Genomic DNA, 22,055 nt, shown 5'->3' with positions numbered 1-22,055 from the left:
GTATAACAGTGTAAAATGTCCTGTCCCTTCAAAATTACTCAACACACAGCCATTAATGTCTAAACCTCTGGCAACAAAATTGAGTACACCCCTAAGTGAAAATGTCCAAATTAGGCCCAATTAGCCATTTTCCCTCCCCGGTGTCATGAAGGGGCTCATGTTTCTGGTGCTTAGAACTGTCCCTGCACAAAGTGTCATTTATGCAGTAAAAAAAGTCCTTTAAAATCACTCGCAGCTATTATGAATTGTTGGCTCCGTAATACAGAGAACACTCATTGAAAGTCATTGCTAAAAAAAAAAAAAAATAATAATAATAAAAAAGCGTGGGGGTCCCCCAAATTCAATTACCAGGCACTTCAGGTCTGATATGGATATTAAGGGGAACCCTGCCTCAAATTTAGGAAAAAATTTGAAGTGGGGTTCCCCCTAAATATCCATAACCAGACCCTTCAGGGGTGCAAAATGCATTCGGACGAAAACGAATGCACATGTCTAATCCCTAGTAAAAACCAAAGGAATGATTTGAAACTCAAACATACTTTATACCCGACAGTAGGGATGTGCTTGATGTTCGAGTCGAACATAGTGTTGTTGCTATGGACAGAGAGATAGCTTCAGCTATATTATGCAGGTAGGTTATTCAGTATATATATATATATATATATATATATATATATATATATACTCTTATACTCTGCATCCAGTGTCGCCTATATCTACAGTGCATTGCATGGTGTACTGTTTCTAATACACTTCAGGCAGTGTACACTGTATCTAACAGTGTGTACAGTGTCTACTACACTTCTGGTGGGGTACACAGTATAAAATACAGTGCAGTCATAGTACTGTTGCTAATACAGTGCAGGCGGTGTACACAGCATCTAATACAGTGTGTACAGTGTCTACTACACTTCTGGTGGTGTACACTGTATAAAATACAGTGCAGCCATAGTAAAGTTGCTAATACAATACAGGTAGTATACACAGTATCTAATACAGTGTGTACAGTTTCTATGACACTTCAGGTGGTGTACACAGTACACAATACAGTGAATCCGTAGTACAGTTTCTACTATTTGTTTGGTGGTGTACACAGTATCTAATACAGTGTGTACAGTTTCTATTACACTTCTGGTGGTGTACACAGTACAAAATACAGTGCAGCCATAGTACAATTTATACTACTTTTCTGGTGGTGTACATAGTATCTAATACAGTGTGTACAGTTTCTAATACACGTCTGGTGGTGTACACAGTATAAAATACAGTGCAGCCGTAGTACAGTTGCTAATACAGTGCAGGCGGTATACACAGTATCTAATACAGTATGTACAGTTTCTACTACACTTCTGGTGGTGTACACAGTATCTAATACAGTGTAGTGTGGTGTTGCAAAACAAAATATACATCATGTCTGGAAGGCCACCAGAGAGGCAGACGCTCACAGTCCACTAAAAGAGGGCAAGCAGCCTCTGTGTCTACAGTCAACACTGCTGGTCATGGACATGGTGCCTCCTCTACAGGTGGCCGTGGGGCAGGGTTGTCCTTTTTTTTTCTGCCGTTGGCCGTGTTATTGAGCCAGAACAGGCAGAAGAGTTGGTGGAGTGGATAACAAAGCCGTCCTCATCCTCTGTCACCCAGACTCAGAGTAGTTTGTCTTCTAACGCAGCTGCCAAAGCAGCCTATTCACCAGCTCATTGTCCACAGTTACTCCTTCCGTAGCCCCACCATCGTGCACGGAGGAGTCCCCGGAATTATTCGACCACAGTGTCGGATACATGCTGTTGGAGAATGCGCAGCGATTTGAAGGCTCCGATGTTGGTTCCCAGGTTGAGGAAGGGAGTAACGTGAGCCTAAAGAGAGGGGATGCCCAAGAAAGACAAAAAAATGGCAGTCATGTTCCCTCAGCTGCAGCATACTGCCAAGTTTTCTCCAGTGATGAGGAGGGAGGAGATGATGAGGTCACTGACTGCACTTGGGTGCCTGAGAGAAGAGAGGAGGAGGAATAGACACAACATCAATGTGGCAGGATGTCCTCTAGGGGGCTGCTTAAGGGCAGCCATGCTATTACATCACACCGCAGAGCTCCGCAGGTTCAGGGTTCTGCTGACTCCCCACTGACTTTTAAAAGTTCCTTGGTGTGGGCCTTTTTCGACATGTGTGCAGCAGATTGTGCCATTGCTGTTTGCAACCTATGTCTGAAGCGGATCAAGCATGGCCAGAACAGCAGCCGCTTGGGCACCACATGCCTGACCAGACATATGATGACCTGCCATGCAGTCCAACCCCACTAAACTTGCACTGAGAGGAATTAAGGTATAGCAATAAGTGTCCTAAGTACGTGTAGCCAATCTGCTAGCAGTACATCACCATCTGATTTTAGCAGGGAAGTTTCCCTACCCCAGTTACTGAACCGTAAAAAGAAATTCGGTCCCAGCCATCCATATGCTCAATGTCTAAATGCTAGCTTTGCCAAATTGATAGCACTGCAACTGCTGCTTTCTCAGCTGGTAGACTCTTCCCTCTTTCTTGAATTTGTGGAATGTGCTGTACCTCAGTGGTGGGTTCCAAAACCTGGCTTCTTTTCCCGGAAGGCCATTCCGGCTCTCTACTGGCATGTGGAAGGCAACGTTTTGGCCTCGTTGGACAGGGCGGTCAGCAGTAAGGTGCATATTACCGCTGACTCATGGTTGAGCAGGCATGGGCAGGGGAGTTACCTTTCCTTCACGGTGCACTAGGTAACTCTGCTGGCAGCTGGGATGGATGCAGGACAGGGTTCAGTATTGTTGGAGCTTGTTATGCCACTATGCCTCTAAAATGCTAGTGGTGATTCTGCCACAGATCTCTCCTCCACCCCCTCCTCTTCTTCTTCCTCTATGGCCTCTTCTGTAGATTTGTCCTTTGAACCAGCGGTGCTCAGTAAGCCTTCAAGGGGCTACGCAAGCAGTCCGACAAAAAGATGCCATGTGGTGCTTGAGGTGGATTGCAGCTGTACTAGAGGGATACCTCATTAAAGGGGGACATCGCCATTTGAATACAGATATTGGACATCGCTATTTGGATTACGCCTGTTACTCCTGCAGGGGTGAGGCACTCTGGTGAGTGCAGGCACAAGAGGGTGATGCGGATGTAAGAGGGGAGCACTGAAGAGTCACCTTATTTTACTTGTGCACAGATCACTGTTCACAGACTGCTATTTAATAGTGTATAATCATATACAGATTATATATTTTTTGGAACTTATCAACCAGGCATTAGCACTTGTCCCTTTATCATACATAGGGTTTGTGTGCAGAAGCAGCCCATGGAAAATATTTTTGGGGATTTTTTTTTTTCCTAACATGTTTATTTGTGTTTATTAACACACACACACATACATAGTATATATATACAGTGCCTTGCGAAAGTATTCGGCCCCCTTGAACTTTTCAACCTTTTGCCACATTTCAGGCTTCAAACATAGATATAAAATTTTTATTTTTTGTGAAGAATCACCAACAAGTGGGACACAGTTGTGAAGTGGAACAAAATCTATTGGATATTTTAAACTTTTTTAGCAAATAAAAAAAAAAAAAAAAGTGGTGCGTGCAAAATTATTCGGCCCCTTTACTTTCAGTGCAGCAAACTCACTCCAGAAGTTCAGCGAGGATCTCTGAATGATCCAATGTTGTCCTAAATGACTGATGGTGATAAATAGAATCCACCTGTGTGTAATCATGTCTCTGTATAAATGCACCTGCTCTGTGATAGTCTCAGGGTTCTGTTGAAAGCGCAGAGAGCATCATGAAGACCAAGGAACACACCAGGCAGGTCCGTAATACTGTTGTGGAGAAGTTTAAAGCCGGATTTGGATACAAAAAGATTTCCCAAGCTTTAAACATCCCAAGGAGCACTGTGCACGCGATCATTTTGAAATGGAAGGAGTATCAGACCACTGCAAATCTACCAAAGACCTGGCCGTCCCTCTAAACTTTCAGCTCAGACAAGGAGAAGACTGATCAGAGATGCAGCCAAGAGGCCCATGATCACTCTGGATGAACTGCAGAGAACTACAGCTCAGGTGGGAGAGTCTGTCCATAGGACAACAATCAGTCGTACACTGCACAAATCTGGCCTTTATGGAAGAGTGGCAAGAAGAAAGACATTTCTCAAAGATAGCCATAAAAAGTCTTGTCTAAAGTTTGCCACAAGCCACCTGGGAGACACACCAAACATGTGGAAGAAGGTGCTCTGGTCAGATGAAACCAAAATCGAACTTTTTGCCCACAATGCAAAACGATATGTTTGGCGTAAATGCAACACAGCTCATCACCCTCAACACACCATCCCCACTGTCAAACATGGTGGTGGCAGCATCATGGTTTGGGCCTGCTTTTCTTCAGCAGGGACAGGGAATATGGTTAAAATTAAGGGGAAGATGGATGCAGCCAAATACAGGACCATTCTGGATGAAAACCTGTTGGAGTCTGCAAAAGACCTGAAACTGGGACGGAGATTTATCTTCCAACAAGACAATGATCCCAAACATACAGCAAAATCTACAAAGGAATGGTTCACAAATAAACGTATCCAGGTGTTAGAATGGCCAAGTCAAAGTCCAGACCTGAATCCAATCGAGAATCTGTGGAAAGAGCTGAAAACTGCTGTTCACAAACGCTCTCCATCCAACCTCACTGAGCTTGAGCTGTTTTGCAAGGAAGAATGGGCAAGAATTTCAGTCTCTCGATGTGCAAAACTGATAGAGACATACCCCAAGCGACTTGCAGCTGTAATCGCAGCAAAAGGTGGCTCTACAAAGTATTAACGCAAGGGGGCCGAATAATTTTGCACGCCCCACTTTTAATTTTTTTATTAGTTAAAAAAGTTTCAAAAATCCAATAGATTTCATTCCACTTCACAATTGTCCCACTTGTTGGTGATTCTTCACAAAAAATGTAAATTTTATATCTTTATGTTTGAAGCCTGAAATGTGGCAAAAGGTTAAAAAGTTCAAGGGGGCCAAATACTTTCGCAAGGCACTGTATACACACACACACACACACACACACACACATATTTTTAGGGACTGATTCACGCAGGACTAAGCATTTGTCACTTAATTATTTTGGTGTGTTGAAGTATGACTGATATATATATATCTTTTTACATTTTGGTTTACATATGTGTTGAATGTTATACACATTTGGTTTATTTATTTTTGATTGAAGCACCATTCACTTTACAAGGAGCGTTGGCAATACTCACATTAGTAGACTATATTCATGAAGCTACACATAGGTTCCTTTTTCTATTATTTATATATTTTTTTGAACAGCGCCATTTTCCCTTCACTAAGGCTTTAATATTTCAGGACTCCACCTTGGTGGTGTTCCCAATTGGGGAGGCTGCAGTTATTTCTTCCTAAGCACGGATATCTGGTGTTTTTATACTTTTTATGGCAATAACTTGCATATAAGCCTTTAAAATTAGCACATTTGATTTTTCACATTCGTGTCCCATAGACTTTAATGGTGTTCCTGTGTTCAAACAAATTTTTTGCCTGTTCACATGTTCTTCTGCGAACAGAACCGGGGGTGTTCAGCTCATCCCTACTGGTTAGGTCTGTCACATTTCTCCCCCATCAAAAGTAAACTAACAAGGTCCCAGACCTCCACCTGGTCTGTACCTACATTAGTCAGCCACAGTGAACTCACAGTCAGTCCACATGATCTCCATTCTTGGCTGCAGGGAATAGTTGTCATCAGTCCGGTTGCCAGTGCTTCAGCTGGGTGTAGAAGTTTCACTACATCAGCTTGTCACTGGGGAGAGGGGTCGACTCCCCCAGCTCCCTGGAACTCCACAGTTGTTGCTGGTGCTGGGCAGATGTTGGTAGCACTTTATCCTGTTGCCAGCACTTCTGTTGGGGACCCCACATAATCCGTTCCGGCTAATTGTTGGGGAGGAAGGCTGGCTTCCTCCCCTCCCAGACTGTGGATCTGCCATGAGGAGGAAGGATGACCACCGTCTCTTCTGAACTGTGTATCTTATGTGAGGGAGATGAGCCATTTGCTCCATCAACCAGACTCCTGGACTCCCACTGTGGAGCAAGGGTGACTTCCTTCTCTCTTAATTCACTACATTGCCGTTGGGGAAGGAGGACGAACACCTCCTCTCCCTTCTCCCCCTGGATCCTGATCTGTTGCTGGGGTGTGACTGCCACCCTCTCACCCTGGGCCTCCGGAACTGCCGCGGGTGTGGGGCAGAGGTCCTTTACCAGTGATGGCGAACCTTTTTGAGCCCGAGTGCCCAAACCGCAACGCAAAACCAACTTATTTCTTTCAAAGTGCCAACACAGAATTAAACCTGCCAGCGGCTCTGTACAGAGGATGGTACTGATCATCCCTCTGAATAAATCCTAAGGGACCAAAAACCTACAATTCTAGCAGATTCGCTCAGAATGCAGGGATCAGCAATGCGTTGTGCTCATAATGCACTGACCTACCTGACCATTACACTCACCTACCTGACACATGCATTCACCTACCTTACCATTGCACTCACCTGCCTGACCATTGCACTCACCTGCCTGACCATTACACTCACCTCCCTGACACATGAACTCACCTACCTGACCATTACACTCACCTACCTGACCATTACACTCACCTACCTGACACATGCACTCACCTACCTGACCATTGCACTCACCTACCTGACAATTACACTCACCTGACACATGCACTCACCAACCTGACCATTGCACTCACCTACCTGACAATTACACTCACCTACCTGACCACTGTACTCACCTACCTGACACATGCACTTACCTACCTGACACATGCATTCACCTACCTGACGCATACATTCACCTACCTGACACCTGCACTCACCTACCTGACCATTACAATCACCTACCTGACACATACATTTGCCTACCTGACACATGCACTCACCTACCTGACCATTGCACTAACCTACCTGGCACATGCATTCACCTACCTGACCATTGCACTCACCTGCCTGACCATTATACTCACCTCCCTGACACATGCAATCACCTACCTGACCATTACCCTCACCTCCCTGACACATGCACTCACCTACCTGACCATTGCACTCACCTACCCGACACATACATTCACCTACCTGACACATGCACTCACCTACCTGACACATGCATTCACCTACCTGACCCATTGCACTCACCTGCCTGACCATTACACTCACCTCCCTGACACATGCACTCACCTCCCTGACACATACATTCACCTACCCGACACATATATTCACCTACCTGACACATGCACTCACCTACCTGACACATGCACTCACCGAATTAACACCTTTATTTTGCAAAATTGAGTAAAATCTGTAACTGTACAGAGCACAATGTTAGCATTCTCGTGAGTTGGTTTGTATTATTTTTTTGGAGATTGTTACATACTGTTAAACAAGCAATAAACTTTAACAGTGAAAGGCTTACTTTAGAAATGTTTAGATGCAGGGAAATAATGGATCCACTCCACATTGATCTTACCTGTCTCCAGTCTCTCCGGTAGTTCATTCCCGCCCACAAGTCTCCTCTGATCCCAGCCGCATGTTCTCCCAGTCACGCCCAGCGCGTCACCGCTGATTTATTTGATGGTGGGTGCGGTGTGGATGAGACAGCCTCTATGATTGGATTAGCATGCGCACGTCACCTCTGGGCACTTATTCTTTGTCACGCCCACTCGCCTACAGAACTGTGGGAGATGTAGTTTGCGGACGATTATGCTTTCACTGTGTGCTTTTCTCATTTAATGGCTCTCCTTTCATGGCATGCCCACAGAGAGGGCTCGGCGTGCCAGGAGCGGCACGCGTGCCATGGGTTCGCCATCACTGTCCTAGACTCTCTGTCCGGTTGTCAGTGTTTCAGCTGGAATTTCAGTAAATGTTACATCTTTCAATGAAAAGTCAATTAAATCCATGCTTTCTGTGATCTGTGGCTGGGGAATGAGGACACACTGTACACAGGGATATAATTACCATAGCTAAACAACAACCAACCATATACTATAAGCATCAAGTTAATTAAACAACTAACCACCTGGACAATGTTACGATTAATCAGAGATCTTAGAGATCCAGGTCAGACTGGCTGGCACCAACCTCAAAGTGCACTACACATTGTCATAAGTTCAAAATCCCCACAGTAGTTTGCTAGCAGACAAAAGGTGAGTAAATTAGCACAATTAAGAATGGGTAAAAAGCAGATGGTTTGAGCTGATGAGATTAACATCTGCTATGAGTCCTACAGTGTGGGGCAGTCATTGCTGGAAATGTGGCATCTAGATCCTAAACATGGATCCCGAGCCTAGACTCTGAATATGTGTGTTCCGGGGAGACATAAACCCGAATAAACAAGACCACTCCAAGGACCCCCCAGGCACACACCTTCCAAAGAACAGTGTTCACCCAAAAGCCAGGGCCCATAGTCACCTCTCCAAAAGCCCCCGTCCTGAGTAGGTCTGTCACAGATTCCTACCTTCCTTGGTCCTGAGGAAAGATCTTGGGTTCTTGCTTCTAATGTTGCTGCCACTAGCCTGGTGAAAAGATTCCACCTTTGCTTTCCCTTGAAACCTGGACCTTAGTGGCTAGAGAGGCCCCCGAAAAAGGAGGTGTAATGTCACAGTTCCGTGTACATTGCTCCGGATCTGGGTTTTACCCCGTCTGAGCTTCTCAGGTTCCTGCCAATCTGCCTTGAACCTAAGTAACATTAAGCGTTTGCACCTGTGGGTTAGTGTTCAAGCAACGTGTTTCCACACTGACGCTGGACCTCCCTGTTCCTCTGATGTTTGCTGCTCCTTTAGTACACTTGTATTCTGTGTGTTTGTTCACTCTGATCGCTGTTCTCAGTTTTTTCTTTCTTGCTGCGCTCTTATTCCTTTAGGTATCTGGGTATTCCTTTGTTTTCTGTTACTGTGGGTGCACTCGACTGCAATGTTTGTTTTTCCTCCTTCCCCTCATTCCTGTTTGCTGTGTTCATCTTTCTATGCACTTTTGCCCAACTTCCCCCGTTCTCCTGTGCTTCACTTGTTCCCTGCATCCTCCCCCTAGTGTCATTTCTTAGCTTTCTGCCGTAGTCTTTTCTTGGTACCTTGTATCCAGTGTGTACTTTGAGTTCTTCCAGTGTGCTATTTGTTAGCACTGGGCCTGCATGGGTGTGTTAGAGAGCAGCAACCTGGGGGCTGCCTCACAGTGCAACAGCCACACCTCCAGTGCAGCAACTCCTGAGATCCTGTGACTCTGACACACTTCTGTTTGCATGCAGTCACACAGCTCCTGTATTTTCTAGGACCTGTAACCCTGGCACACCCATTTAGTTGTTCCTATAACCCCTCTAGACCCAGGGTTTTACAGTCCCGGGTGTTCCAATCCTCATATTGGGACACCATCCTCCTTTTCTTTTGGACAGTGCATACCCTGTCAGTCTAGGGCTAGCAGCTCAGCCATAAATGTGTTTTGGCAATATTCTTCCAGCACTCCAGAATAAACATTACTACTGCTCACTGCTGCACCTGAGGTGGCCCTCCTACTGGTTATGCTGATCTGGACACCAATCTTATGCCTAGTCCTTATTGTTATTCACTTTGTGTTACTACCATTGTTAATCCATTTTATGCTTGCCTACTTACCAACCATATTGGGTGACAATATATGAAGTTTGCCTTTACTAACCGGTTTGGTGCCTGTTTTCTTTGATATATCACTACTATTGGGTACTAACTATTGCTTTTAGTGATTTCCTGTGATATTGCATGTGTGACCTCGCGAACCAGAGGGGTTAAGGTTCTTCAGAAGGTTGAGGTAAAGAACAGAGGGCCCATCCTATCCAGCGACTCCTACAGGGGTAGCGTTACATTTATTATATTGTTTAACTTGGATAAAACAAGATCATTAGGCAGTTGTTGATAGTCCACTTAAAGCGGGAGTCCGCCGGGACTCCGCGTTTTTTTTTTTTTTTTAAAGCCAGCAGCTACAAATACTGCAGCTGCTGACTTTTAAAATAGTGACACTTACCTGTCCAGCGCGCCCGCGATGTCGGCACCCGAAGCCGATCTCTAGATCGGTACTCGGGTGCTGCCGCCGCCATCTTGGGTATGGGAATCAGGAAATGGAGCCTTTCGGCTTCATTTCCCGGGTTCCCTACTGCGCATGCGCGAGTAGCGCTGCGCAATAAGGACGGTCCCCGCTGCCTCTGGGATCTGTGTGTTTCCCAGCAGGCAGCAGGGCACTTGCGGAAGGGGGCGGGCACTTGCGGAAAGGGGCGTAATCGACGCCCCTTTCCGCAGAGAGCTATCCCGGAAGTGGGTGCAGTTACCTGGATTATCCAGGTAACTGCACCCCCCTCCCCCCTGAAAGGGGCCAATTGTGGCGCCGGAGGGGAGGAGGGTTCCGATGAGCGGAAGGTCCATTTTAGGGTGGACCTCCGCTTTAATAGCTACTTTTTTCACATCATCTCTCTGCAGCTTTTGAGAAACAAAAACCCCACTGTGCATCCAAAACAATGCATATCCTTAGCCCAGATTCACTGCAACACCCTGCTATATCCCCATATGCCCAATTTTCCCAAAATGTCAGTTATAGCCCTTCGGCGTGGCTTGTAAAAAATTGGTAAGCAACATGAGATTACAATGACCAGGTAGAATCTGCTAAAATGCGTTAACCAATTCAAGTGTATCATCTCCAAAAAATTGACTAGCAGCATGACAGTTTTTTGAGTCGATTGAAAAGGGTACATAAGGCAGCTGTTTTGTTACACCTAAAATAAAAGCTTGCTGTGCCAGAGACACTTACAAAAATTTAAGCAAGATGGTAGTTTGTATCCAAGATAGTCAAAACTGTGCAGACACAAGCAAAACAGGTTTGTTTTCTTAAAAATGCAGATATACTTGAGAAACAATTACAGAGGCAAGGCTGGATGTGAGCTATAACCCGCATATAAGACGTGTAAACACACATCAGGTTTTTTTTTTTTGGTCACTATTTTATTTTAAAGTGCCAACAAAAGATGTACCTTTTAGGGGCATATTGATCTGACAATCACCAAATATTCACTGTGCACAAATGTTTCTGGTGCAATGACAGTGATTAAATTATAAATATGCCCCTTATGCCGCGGACACACGATCTGATTATCGGATTTTTTCTCAAAAGTCCGGCTGACTTAGAAAAAAGTCTTGACTCAAAATTGTCCGGCAGTCCAACGGACAATCCACCCCTCTGTGTGCTAGTCCGCCAGACTTTTGAAATGAACAGACTTGCCCACACACGGAGTAAAGTCTGTTCATTTTGACCGTGGCTCCAGGTAAACAGGACTAGCGAAGGAAATCAATGTTGCCGCCTCCATGGGCGAGATTGACACCTTGCTAGCCCCGTCACCTGGTATGAATTTAAAGGGGAACCTCTATGCAGAAAAAACGGCATGGGATCCCCCCAAAGTCCATACCAGACCCTTATCCGAGCACGCAGCCTGGTCCGTCAGGAAAGGGGGTGAGGGCGAGCAAGCGCCCCCCCCCAGCCATACCAGGCAGCATGCCCTCAACAAGCGCCGTGTCCCAATGTTGATGAGGACAAGGGCCTCTTCCTGACAACCGTGGCCGTTGGTTGTTGGGGTCTGCGGGCGGGGGGCTTATCAGAATCTGGAGCCCCCTTTAATAAGGGGCCCCCAGATTCCGGCCTATGTACGATGCACCCCTACCCATTCACCTGGGGGGAAAAAAGTGTTAAGAAAAAAAACACAACACAGGTTTTTAAAATACTTTATTAGACAGCTCCGGTGGTCTTCTTCTGTCTTCGGGGGTCTTCTCGCTGGACTCCTCCGCTGTCTTCTGCTCTTTTGCTAGCTCTTTTACTAGCAGAAGAGCCAGGCTTTCTCCTTCGTCTCCGCCGCCATCCGGGGGTCTTCTTCTGACTTCGGGGGTCTTGTCCTGCTCTTGGGTTCTTCTTGCCGAGCCCCCGCTAGTGGAGGAGTCCAGCGAGAAGATCCCCGAAGACGGAAGAGGACCCCCGGAGCTGTCTAATAAAGTATTTTAAAAACCTGTGTTGTGTTTTTTTATTAACATTTTTTCCCCCCAGGTGAATGGGTATGGGTACATCATACCCCATACTCATTCAAATAGGGTGGGGGGCTGGAATATGGGGGCCCCTTATTAAAGGGGGCTCCCGGATTCTGATAAGCCCCCCTCCCACAGACCCCGACAACCAATGGCCATAGTTGTTGGAAAGATTATTGACCCAATTATAGACCCTTCATTTCTTTGTAAGTGGGCAAACGTACAAAATCTGCAGGGGATCAAATAATTATTTTCCCCACTGTATGTATGAATTTGAGCATATTTGCCTCTATTTCTGTGCTTTTGCAATGGATCCCATAATGAGCATATGTGAGGAAATGCTCCTGACGTTGTCCTTGATGAGGCTAGAATGATGTAGAAAATTGCGTGCGAGGTCCAGAGTCAGAGTTCGTCGCTATTGGACCCAACCATTGATTGCGCAGCGAATATTGCTAGGATATTTTTCCAACATGTATGTACTGCTGCATACCTACCCGACAAATTTTTTAATTTCACATACATGTCCATTGCCACATTTGACCTTCTACTAGAAAAAGTACAACCCAGTCTGACACGCATGGACACCAACATGAGGATCGTCTGTTGGTGACGATCAGGTATGTGCATATATATATTTTTTTTTAAATATATATATATATATATATATATTGTCTATTCTATGCAAATTTAAACATTAATTCAATTTTTTATAATGTATAACTTTTTTTGGCAAATATTTTAAATATTTTAAATAATTAAATATTAATATATTTATTGAATTTTTGTTTTGTAATTACTTTAAAAAAAAAAGTGTCTATTTTATGCAAATTGAAACGTTAATTACATTTTTTATAATATATCATGTAGGGGATCAAGCTCAATGGTGGGGTCATCTTGGTCAAATCTGAACATATGGGTCAAATTCCAATAAAAATTTGGATACAGCAATTCTAGTGGTTTATTGCATTGCATCAAGGGCTATATATGGTCTATGAATCATCGCAAGTAATTAAAACATTTTAAACTATTTTTTTAATGTTTTTTAATTGTTTTCTATCATATTTTTTTGTCTTTTCAGGTCAATATTGGGTACCTTTAAAAACGCGTATAAACTAAAATGCGTCTAAATGCCGGTACCATGTTTAGCCGCGTTTAGTTGCGTTTGAAATGTGGAAATCTTCTGCGTCTGAACCCATTTTTTTTGCTTTCAAAGAAATGCTGTTAAATACAACTGCCTAAAAATGGCAATAAACGAGACTGTGTACATGGTCACATAGGATAACATTGAATGAGTTCAGGGGCAGTTGAAAAAAGTGTCCAACTGCCTCTGAACGTACATTTAGCAGTGTCCTGTGTACATGCCTTACATTCTCAGCACTAGACTTGCTATAGCTTGTTATTTGGCAGAAAAACAAACACTCCTGTGCACAAGTGAGTTACCAGATGGACTAGAGTTTGTGGTGGAAGATGCATCAGGCCTTGCTGCCCTCAAGGATAGGGATATCCTAGTAGTCAGAAAGAAAAGAAGAAAAATAGGGCGCACCAGCCTTGTGCATTATCCTTAAATGTCTTTTTATAAAAAATTTGATTAAAAAAATACTCACAAACATGTGTGAAAAAGTTCGCAATATAAATGATCTCCAGATGAGAGCAATTGGGAAGAAGGTACTGCTTCGAAACGCGTCAGTCGGCAGTGGCCCTTGATATCTCCCTCATTACCATCTGGAGTCTGTTTGCCAGTCAACAAATTTCTGTCATCTGGAGATCGTTTGTATTACAAACTTTTTCCCACATGTTTGTGAGTAGTTTTTTATCGAATTTTTAATAAAAAGACATTTAAGGATAATGCACAAGGCTGGTGCGCCCTCTTTTTCTTCTTTTCTTTCAGCTTGTTAATTAGGCCTGATTAATATCCAGTTGTATTTGATATTGCTTATGACTAATTTTGTAGATCACAGCTGCAAATGCTGCTGGAGAACAGTTGCAGAATGTGTGTTTCTGTTTGAAGCTCATGCTGTTCCCCAGCTTTTACAAAATAAATCAAGCTAAATTAGGTATACAAATACATCTATTATATACAGGGCATTTTTTTTTTCATTAAATACAGTATGCTTGTGACTATAGGTGCCATTATGTCAGGGAAGATCCAGGACTGACTGTCAGTTTCACATCAAGATTTTGATCTGTTTTGCAGGAGCACTGACAGTGGGTTCCTGTACAACCAAGGGCTGCAAGAACAAGTAGGTTTTAAGTGGGCTGCAGGCTGACTAATACATGAATTGGGGCTATAATAATTAGTTTGCTGATTAAATGGAAAACTTTCAAAATCAAAGGTGCAGATCACAAACTGCCATGTCTTTCTTTTGGTTCCACCATCTTTATCCCAACATCTGAATAATCCAACTTCTGTGTCATAAGTGATTGGGGTTTAAACAGAGTCTTCAGAATCTTCAGGTAGAACCTATCCCTCTTGTGAGTTGTTTAATTTTGGGGTAACCAATTAAAACAGTGCTTCTCTACCCCTTTTCAGTCACGGCACCTTTTAAAAGTATGTAAAATGTAATGTAAAACCAGTCTTGATCATACAGAATGCAGGGGTCAGGGGAATGTAACATGCAGAGTGTAGGAGTCAGTAGTGTGTAACATCTAGAATGTAGGGGTCAGGAGTAAAAGTATCATACAGAGATACACACACATTTACTTTAACTGGCTGACCCAGATGCCTCTTCACTTAACCGACTTTCACTTTCAAGTTCATGTACAGCACTCGTACTGCCTCAATCTTGGGTTTGATTAGCACACAAATGTCTTGGCTATGCCTATTATGCACCGTACACATGATTGGATTTTCCGACAACAAATGTATGTGAGCTTGTTGGCGGAAAGTATAACCGTGTGTATGCTCCATCTAACATTTGTTGTCGGACTGTCCCCTAACAAATGTTGGCTAGCAGGTTCTCAAATTTTCCGCCAACAAATGTTTGTTGTCGGATTTTCCGATCGCGTGTACACAAGTCCATCAGACAAAAGTCCACGCATGCTCAGAATCAAGTAGGAACTAGGGTTCGTAAAGGAGATATCACGTATATGTCTTGTACATCACTACATTTGTAATTGTTGCCCAATATTTGTGTGACAGTGTGTATGAAAGACAAGTTGGAACCAACATCCTTCGAACAAAAATCCACGGCTTTGTTGTCTGAGAATTCGATTATGTGTGTGGGGCATTAGTGTTATCTGAATTAAGCTCTCACTCCGTACTGACATACAGGTCTGTGCTTCTCTGTCTTCACTTTTGAACCCAGGCTTTCTCAATTGGGATGCTATAGCACCCCTGAAAAAAAACAGACTGCCCCCCCAGTTAAGAAAAGCTGCATTGGAATATGCTGCTTTCCTGTTGGATTTAGTTATAAGTGAGACACAGAACAAGAGCGATCAATTAAATCTGCTTCTAGGCTGTAAAGTGTAACTAGAATAATATCAATTTATCCCCCACTGGCTCAGTCAATGCTGTGTTCTTGTGGTAATACTGTAGGCCTGCTAGCACTATAATAAAAAGGACACTATAAAACTGACCAGACACTGAGCAAGTTCATTACCATCAGAGGTTGTCATTTTACTATTGAACACTTCTGTGGATGTGCAGCATTGGGGATCCCTTCCTTTCCCTCTCCAGCTGCCTTAGGAGCCACAACGAGCTCCACTCCCCCACCAGCACTCCCACAGCAGAGGATACTTCCATATAACTTTTGCGCTTACCAGTTACCTCCGCTTGGCTGGTTTTTCCACGTGTAGAGGTTCCCAGAGTTAGTACCCAACAACTTTGGATGCTGACACCATAAAAGTCCTTTAGAAAAGGTTTTTATTTGCAGGGATAACATCCAACAACACAGTCTCGTATGGGAACAGAGGTCAAGGGTGAAGAAGCTCAGGCACCTTGAACTGCTAATATCAGAAAGTCTCTAATACCACCCAGAGAGTAGCCACTCGCAGCTGGGCGCTTCAAGGCTGAACAAATCTCTAGCCAGAGATTATGGCAGTCAGCACTTTGATCCAGAACTTGTGAAATCTTTGACCTTAAGTAACTGGTAACAGAAGTGAACAGGAACCTTTTTCCTCAGTACCTGGAACATTCTCTGTCTCCTTGACAGTACTGGAAAAAGCATGAATTTGTCAGTATCCTTTGCAACTCAGCAACCAGGCACTTCTCAGGATGCCAGCTTGTTGGCCCTCCTTCAAAGAGTCCTCCCCCGGTTGCTTACACGAGCTGCGGTGCCCCTCCAAGCCGAGAGCACACCCGGACACCTTGAATCCTCCCTCAGTTACTGCGCCTCGGACCAGCCGGTTTCGAGACTCGGGAACAGACGGATCCCTACCCCAGACCAGACGGGTCTATTGGGGTTAGCCAACCGAAGCATGTTGCGGAGCGACGAACGCTCCCGTGACCGGGACCCCTCGAGGGGCTACCCCGGTCCAGAATCAGGAACAGACCGCTAAGGCCTCACGAATGAACCTGGAACACATGATTTCAACATCTTAAGTACCCTTCCCCAGACTCCTCAGCGGGGCCCGGCGACCCCACGGATTGGCTCCGGGGAAGCTGATACCCAAAACGTCCAACCAGGCCTGGTTCTGAGCCTGTCATGTGCACTTAACTGTACACATGACCAGGCAGAACTCTAAGCCCTTGTACACACGATTGGAGAATCCGTCGGAATGTGTCCTATCGGACCGTGTCATCGGATAATCCGACTGTGTGTGGTATGCATCAGACTGATTCAGTCGGAATATCCGTCAGACCCAATTTTCCAACATGTTGGAAATATTTCCCGACCAACTGGGCCGATCGGACATACTCCGATCATGTGTAGAGAATTTTGATCGGACCAAGTGCCACGCATGCTCAGATCAAATTCCTACATCAAAGCTATTGGCTACTAGCCTGAATGTAGTCCCATCGTAACGAAATTACATCACCACGTTCTGAAAGATTGGATTTTTCACCAACTTTGTTCAACCATGTGTATGCAACAGTTTCGGACAAGATCCGACGGACAAAATCCGACAGGCAAAATCCGACGGGCAAAATCCGATGGATTTGGTTGTGGAAATCTCTGACCATGTGTACAGGGGCTAACACAGCCCAGCCAAACTGATGTCAAAGTTAAACCTACACAATTAACCCTCAGAACCCCCTTACTGTTCTGAGGCAAAAAACTAAATTTGTACATGACAGACACTTTGTCCAAAGTGTCATCGCTACATATATATATATATTTATGGTCTAGAGCCCTCTGACCGATACGTATAAGGATGACAAACAAGGTTAACATAAACTCCCTTCCCAGAAATAGACCTAAAAGTGTGCCCTGGTCTAACGTACGGTATACCAAAATAAGGGGGCATACCCTAGATAGAGAAATGGGTATAAATGAGATAAATATGAAATGGAGTGAAATGAGTACTCTCATGAGGAGTATAATGCCTGAGAAATGCCCTAAAAAGGGGATGGGTGGGTGGGTATCGCGCACCGGAACCGACGAGGAAGGCAGGCGAACGGGCTAGTTATATACCCCACCGGGCTCCTCCCATAATTCCAGGCCACCATACTGGCCTTTCTATTTATGGTCTAGAGCCCTCTGACCGATACGTATAAGGATGACAAACAAGGTTAACATAAACTCCCTTCCCAGAAATAGACCTGAAAGTGTGCCCTGGTCTAACGTACGGTATACCAAAATAAGGGGGCAAAAACATTCAGGTAGGGGTTGTATTTTATTGTTTCAAGTTTGAGACTGGGTGAGTTTAACAAAGGCCTGGGCCATCTCCACTTGCGGGTTGGGTATGTAACGGGCGAAACAGGTGGACTTCCATCTGCCCAACTTCTTGATAACATGGTCCGGGACCCCTTGGCGGGAGGCCGTTGAAGCTGCTCCGATACGGAAAGAATGTCCGGAGTAGTGATTAGGATTGAGGTGAAGGATGCCCAGAAGTATCCTGACATGTTCCATAAACTGGGCAGCGTTCAGTGGTTTAGTGTGAAATGGCAGAAGCGAGCCAGACCCTGGTTGACCGTCCAGAAGGTTTAACAAGCGGGTGAGAATGGCGACCGGGCACCAGCGGTTGTTGGTCTTATAGAAATGTATGTCAGTACCCGAGCCAAGCGGCTGCGTCTTGGAGACTGCTAAGTGTAGAATATAATGATCTTCGTACCGGACCAGGTGGTGCTTGCACAGCATGCGTGCTGAGGGGCCGTTACAAGTAAACTCGCCTGGCCGCAAGAAGCCGTAGAAGGCCAGGTGTATGGCTGCTTGCAAGATGATACTTATGCGGAGACCAAAAGGTGAAGTGGCCAGAATATCTGACATATCTCTAAAAACGTCTCCTGTAATAGGCAGCCGTTTGGTGCGGGCCACTGGCTGGCACTTCTGGATGCCGCGCATAAGAGCCCGTACGGCGTGATAAGAAAATAAGGAAGGTTCGGTAGGGTCCTGGAGGGACGAGAAATGTTGTACACCGGCCAGATATAGCCGGATTGTATTAAAGGACAACGCCAACTTCGAGTGGCAGTGGGAAATGAAGCCTAGGACTTGCTTGACACGGGACGTCTCTGTGCTGTGACACATCATGAAGCGATTAAAGGCCCTCCAGGCCGATTGATAGGCCTTGAGGGTATTGCGTGAGAGGGAGTGCTCGATGAGTTGGGTCGCCGCTAGGAGGTGTGGTGCTAATCCAGGGTCAGCTGAGACCAGTCCGGGATAGCTGCTGATGTTGGTCCAGCTCCGGGTACCTGATCAAAAAAAGAAACAAAGTTAAAGCGGGAGAGGGCGTCCGCTGCCTGATTGAATTTACCTGGGATGAAGGAACAATGGATATTGAACTGAAATGATAAAGAAAGCTGGACCAGTCGGCGAAGGAAGGACATAATTGCTAGAGAGTTGGATCTGCCTTTATTAATGATCTCCGCAGTGGCTAAATTATCTGTAGAAAAGGTCACCGTTTGCCCCGACCAACTGCGGCCCCATGTGTGAGCTGCAGCTACGATAGGGTACAACTCAAAGAGGGAGGACGTCTCGGTGAAGCCAGGAATAGCCAGTATCTGGGGAGGCCAGGGAGCTGCGAGCCACAGATGGCCAAAAATAGCCGCAAAGCCTGTGGAGGCCGCTGCGTCGGTCACCACCTGGGGTGAGAGAGAAGACACAGAGGGAATGAACAGGGACACGCCATTCCAAGAGGATAGGAACTCCTCCCACATAGCAAGGTCTGCTATCGCCGCGGGATCCAGGCTGAGGACTTGCTCCGGGTCCTGTGAGAGGGACAGTAAGACTAATAGGCGTGACACGAATGCGCGACCTTGAGGGATGATGCGCATAGCGAAATTCAGCATGCCGAGTAGGGACTGTAGCTGTCTTTTGGTGCAAGTTCTGGCACGGGTGAAGTCCCTCAGGACCGTCCTGATGCGGGCCAGTTTATCCAGGGGGAGGCTGGCCTGCATAGTGTTGGTGTCTAGGCTGACCCCGAGAAAGGTGATGGTCTGCGTCGGATCGTCCACCTTGTGCTCGGCAATGGGGACGTTGAGGTTACTGAAGACCGCCCTCAACTTATGCAGATCTCCTGGAGGTGAGCCGGGTGGCTCGATCAGCAGGAAGTCATCCAGATAGTGTATGACTCCCCGACACTGGGCTACGTGCAGCAGGATCCACGTGAGAGTCTGAGCGAAAGTATCGAAGAGCCAGGGGCTGCTCTTGGACCCGAATGTAAGTTTGGTGGCAAAATAGTACCGCTCCTTCCACTTGATGCCATGCCAGCACCAGAGAGATGGGTGGATGGGAAGGAGCTTGAAGGCGTCCGAGATGTCGGCCTTGGAGAGCCAGGTTCCTGTGCCTGTTTTGAGAATGGCCTGGATGGCCGTGTCTACAGATGTATACTTGAGGGAGAACTCCTCTGAGGGGATAAAGGAATTAAGACTGGGGACAGAAGAGGAATGAGGCGCTGACAAATCGTACACCAATCTGAGTTTATTAGAGAACTTGCCCTTGACAAGCCCAATAGGGCTGACTCTCCAGGTGTTGAATGGGGGCTGTGTGAAAGGGCCTATGATGAAGTCTCGGTCTAACTCTGACTGTAGTAGTTGGTCAACGGCTCGTTCGTCCATAGCTGCTGACCGCAGGTTCTGGCATTCGTGCGTGAGGTGAGGGAGAGAAATAAGTCCAGTGTGAAAGCCTTGAGTGAAGCCCTGAACAAGGTAGATGGATAGTGAGGGGGTAGGATGATCGGTGAGGTAGATGCTGAGCCACGAGATGTTGACCCGGCCTAGTCAAAATTTCTTAACCGGTTTGACCTCACACATGATCCTGGGATGAGCCCTATGACACTGTGTGCATACGTGGAGCAGCCTGCACTGACTGAAATTGCATGAGCCGCTATTGAAATTGTTGCAGATTGCTGCGCCCCCCATGGTCTTGATCGGGTGCCCAAATTTATCCGTCTGCGGTAGGCGTGCTGGCGCCTGTGAGCCCTGAGCAGTACCTGAGGTAGAAGGACCGTCTGAGAGCGGGGCTGCCACTGAGCTAGCGCACCAAGTCGCGGTGTGAGTAGCCGATTGGCAAATCGCACAAAGAGGAGACCGTAGCCCCGCAAAGTGGCGGCAGAATAGTTCTGTATCCATGACGCTCCAATCAGTAGGCGTCTGGAACTGGACGAGCCTGGCGGCCGCTTTGGCGGAAAAGGAGCGGTGGTAGTCGTAAAATGAAAACCCGCCGTATTTATAACCTAGATCTACTACCACATGGAGGTAGCGATCCAGCTCCTCCCTCCTGCCAGGGGAGACTGAGCAGATTATGTCCCTCATCATGCCGAAGGCCAGTGTAAATTCGGTGACAGAAAGCTTCCTGTCCAGCCTGGGGTCTTTGGTCTTGAGGACCACCGACACGTCCCCCCATGTATAAGCCTTGTTTTCTGCCAGTTCATGAATGGAGATGAGAAGCGAAGCCAGATTGACGTCCTTGCCCTCTAAGATGTCCTTCCTGATGCTAGCTGATACCAGATGAGAGGGGTACACCACTGATGTACACTCGGTGGTACCTGCGAGAGGGTTAGTCACTGCCTGGGATGCTGGTACTGGAGGAGACACGGGCGGGCGGGTCTCGAGGAGGGCCACCCGATTCTGGACCTCTGACATTGAGGTCGTCAGGGAAGACACCAAGGTATGGAGCTGCGAAATAGAAGAGGCGATAGAGCCCAGTGAGGCCTGCTGGGTACTAGCCTCAGCCGCCGCTGGGGGAGGAAAGAGGAGCCTGAAAAGCTCGGCCTTCCTGGCTGTTGCCGGAAAGGGTATGCCTCTGCGCCTAAGCTCAGCTGTCATCCTAGGAATGGTCCATGCTCTGAGGGACCGTTGGCTGCCACTCTCTGAGACTAGAGACGGAGACAATGGGGCAGTGAGGTCCTCGCTGCCAGCCCGAGACATGGTGGCGTAATCCAGGCCTGGCGAGCCTATTGGTCCTTGGGTTCGGGTTTTCTCCTACGCGGAACCTATATGAGGGTGACATGGATTACAAGACACGTTGGAGATCCTGAAAAAGCATATATGCTTAACAAGAAGGATGCTTCCGCTCATGAGCGTTTCCTCCCAGAAGACGTTTTTTTTTTTTTTTCTTACCTAAGGAGGCACCGTCCCACCAGGTGCAGGGTGGACCTACTGAAAACTCGACTGACCTGAAGAGATGAAGGTGAAGTTTGAGAGTTCTATACCTGAACAGAAATGCTAGCCTAAATAGTGATTTCATGGAGGTGAGATTTTTTTTTTTTTTTTTTGGCAGGTATGAACCTTTGAAGCAATTTATAGTGAAATGAGGTCGGTGAGCCAGGCCCCCGGTAGGAATCCACAGCTTGAAAAATCAACTGGACTTGAACCGGGAAGCGATATGACCGTGAAATGGGTGAATCCGCCATGACAGATGTCCGGATCGCCATGCCACC

Source organism: Lithobates pipiens, unplaced genomic scaffold (genome assembly GCF_037356315.1).
Source record: "Lithobates pipiens isolate NorthernLeopardFrog02 unplaced genomic scaffold, aLitPip1_a1.2 Scaffold_19, whole genome shotgun sequence".
Taxonomy (NCBI): Eukaryota; Metazoa; Chordata; class Amphibia; order Anura; family Ranidae; genus Lithobates; species Lithobates pipiens.
The sequence above is the reverse complement of the archived record's forward strand: the minus strand, read 5'-3'. Positions refer to the sequence as shown.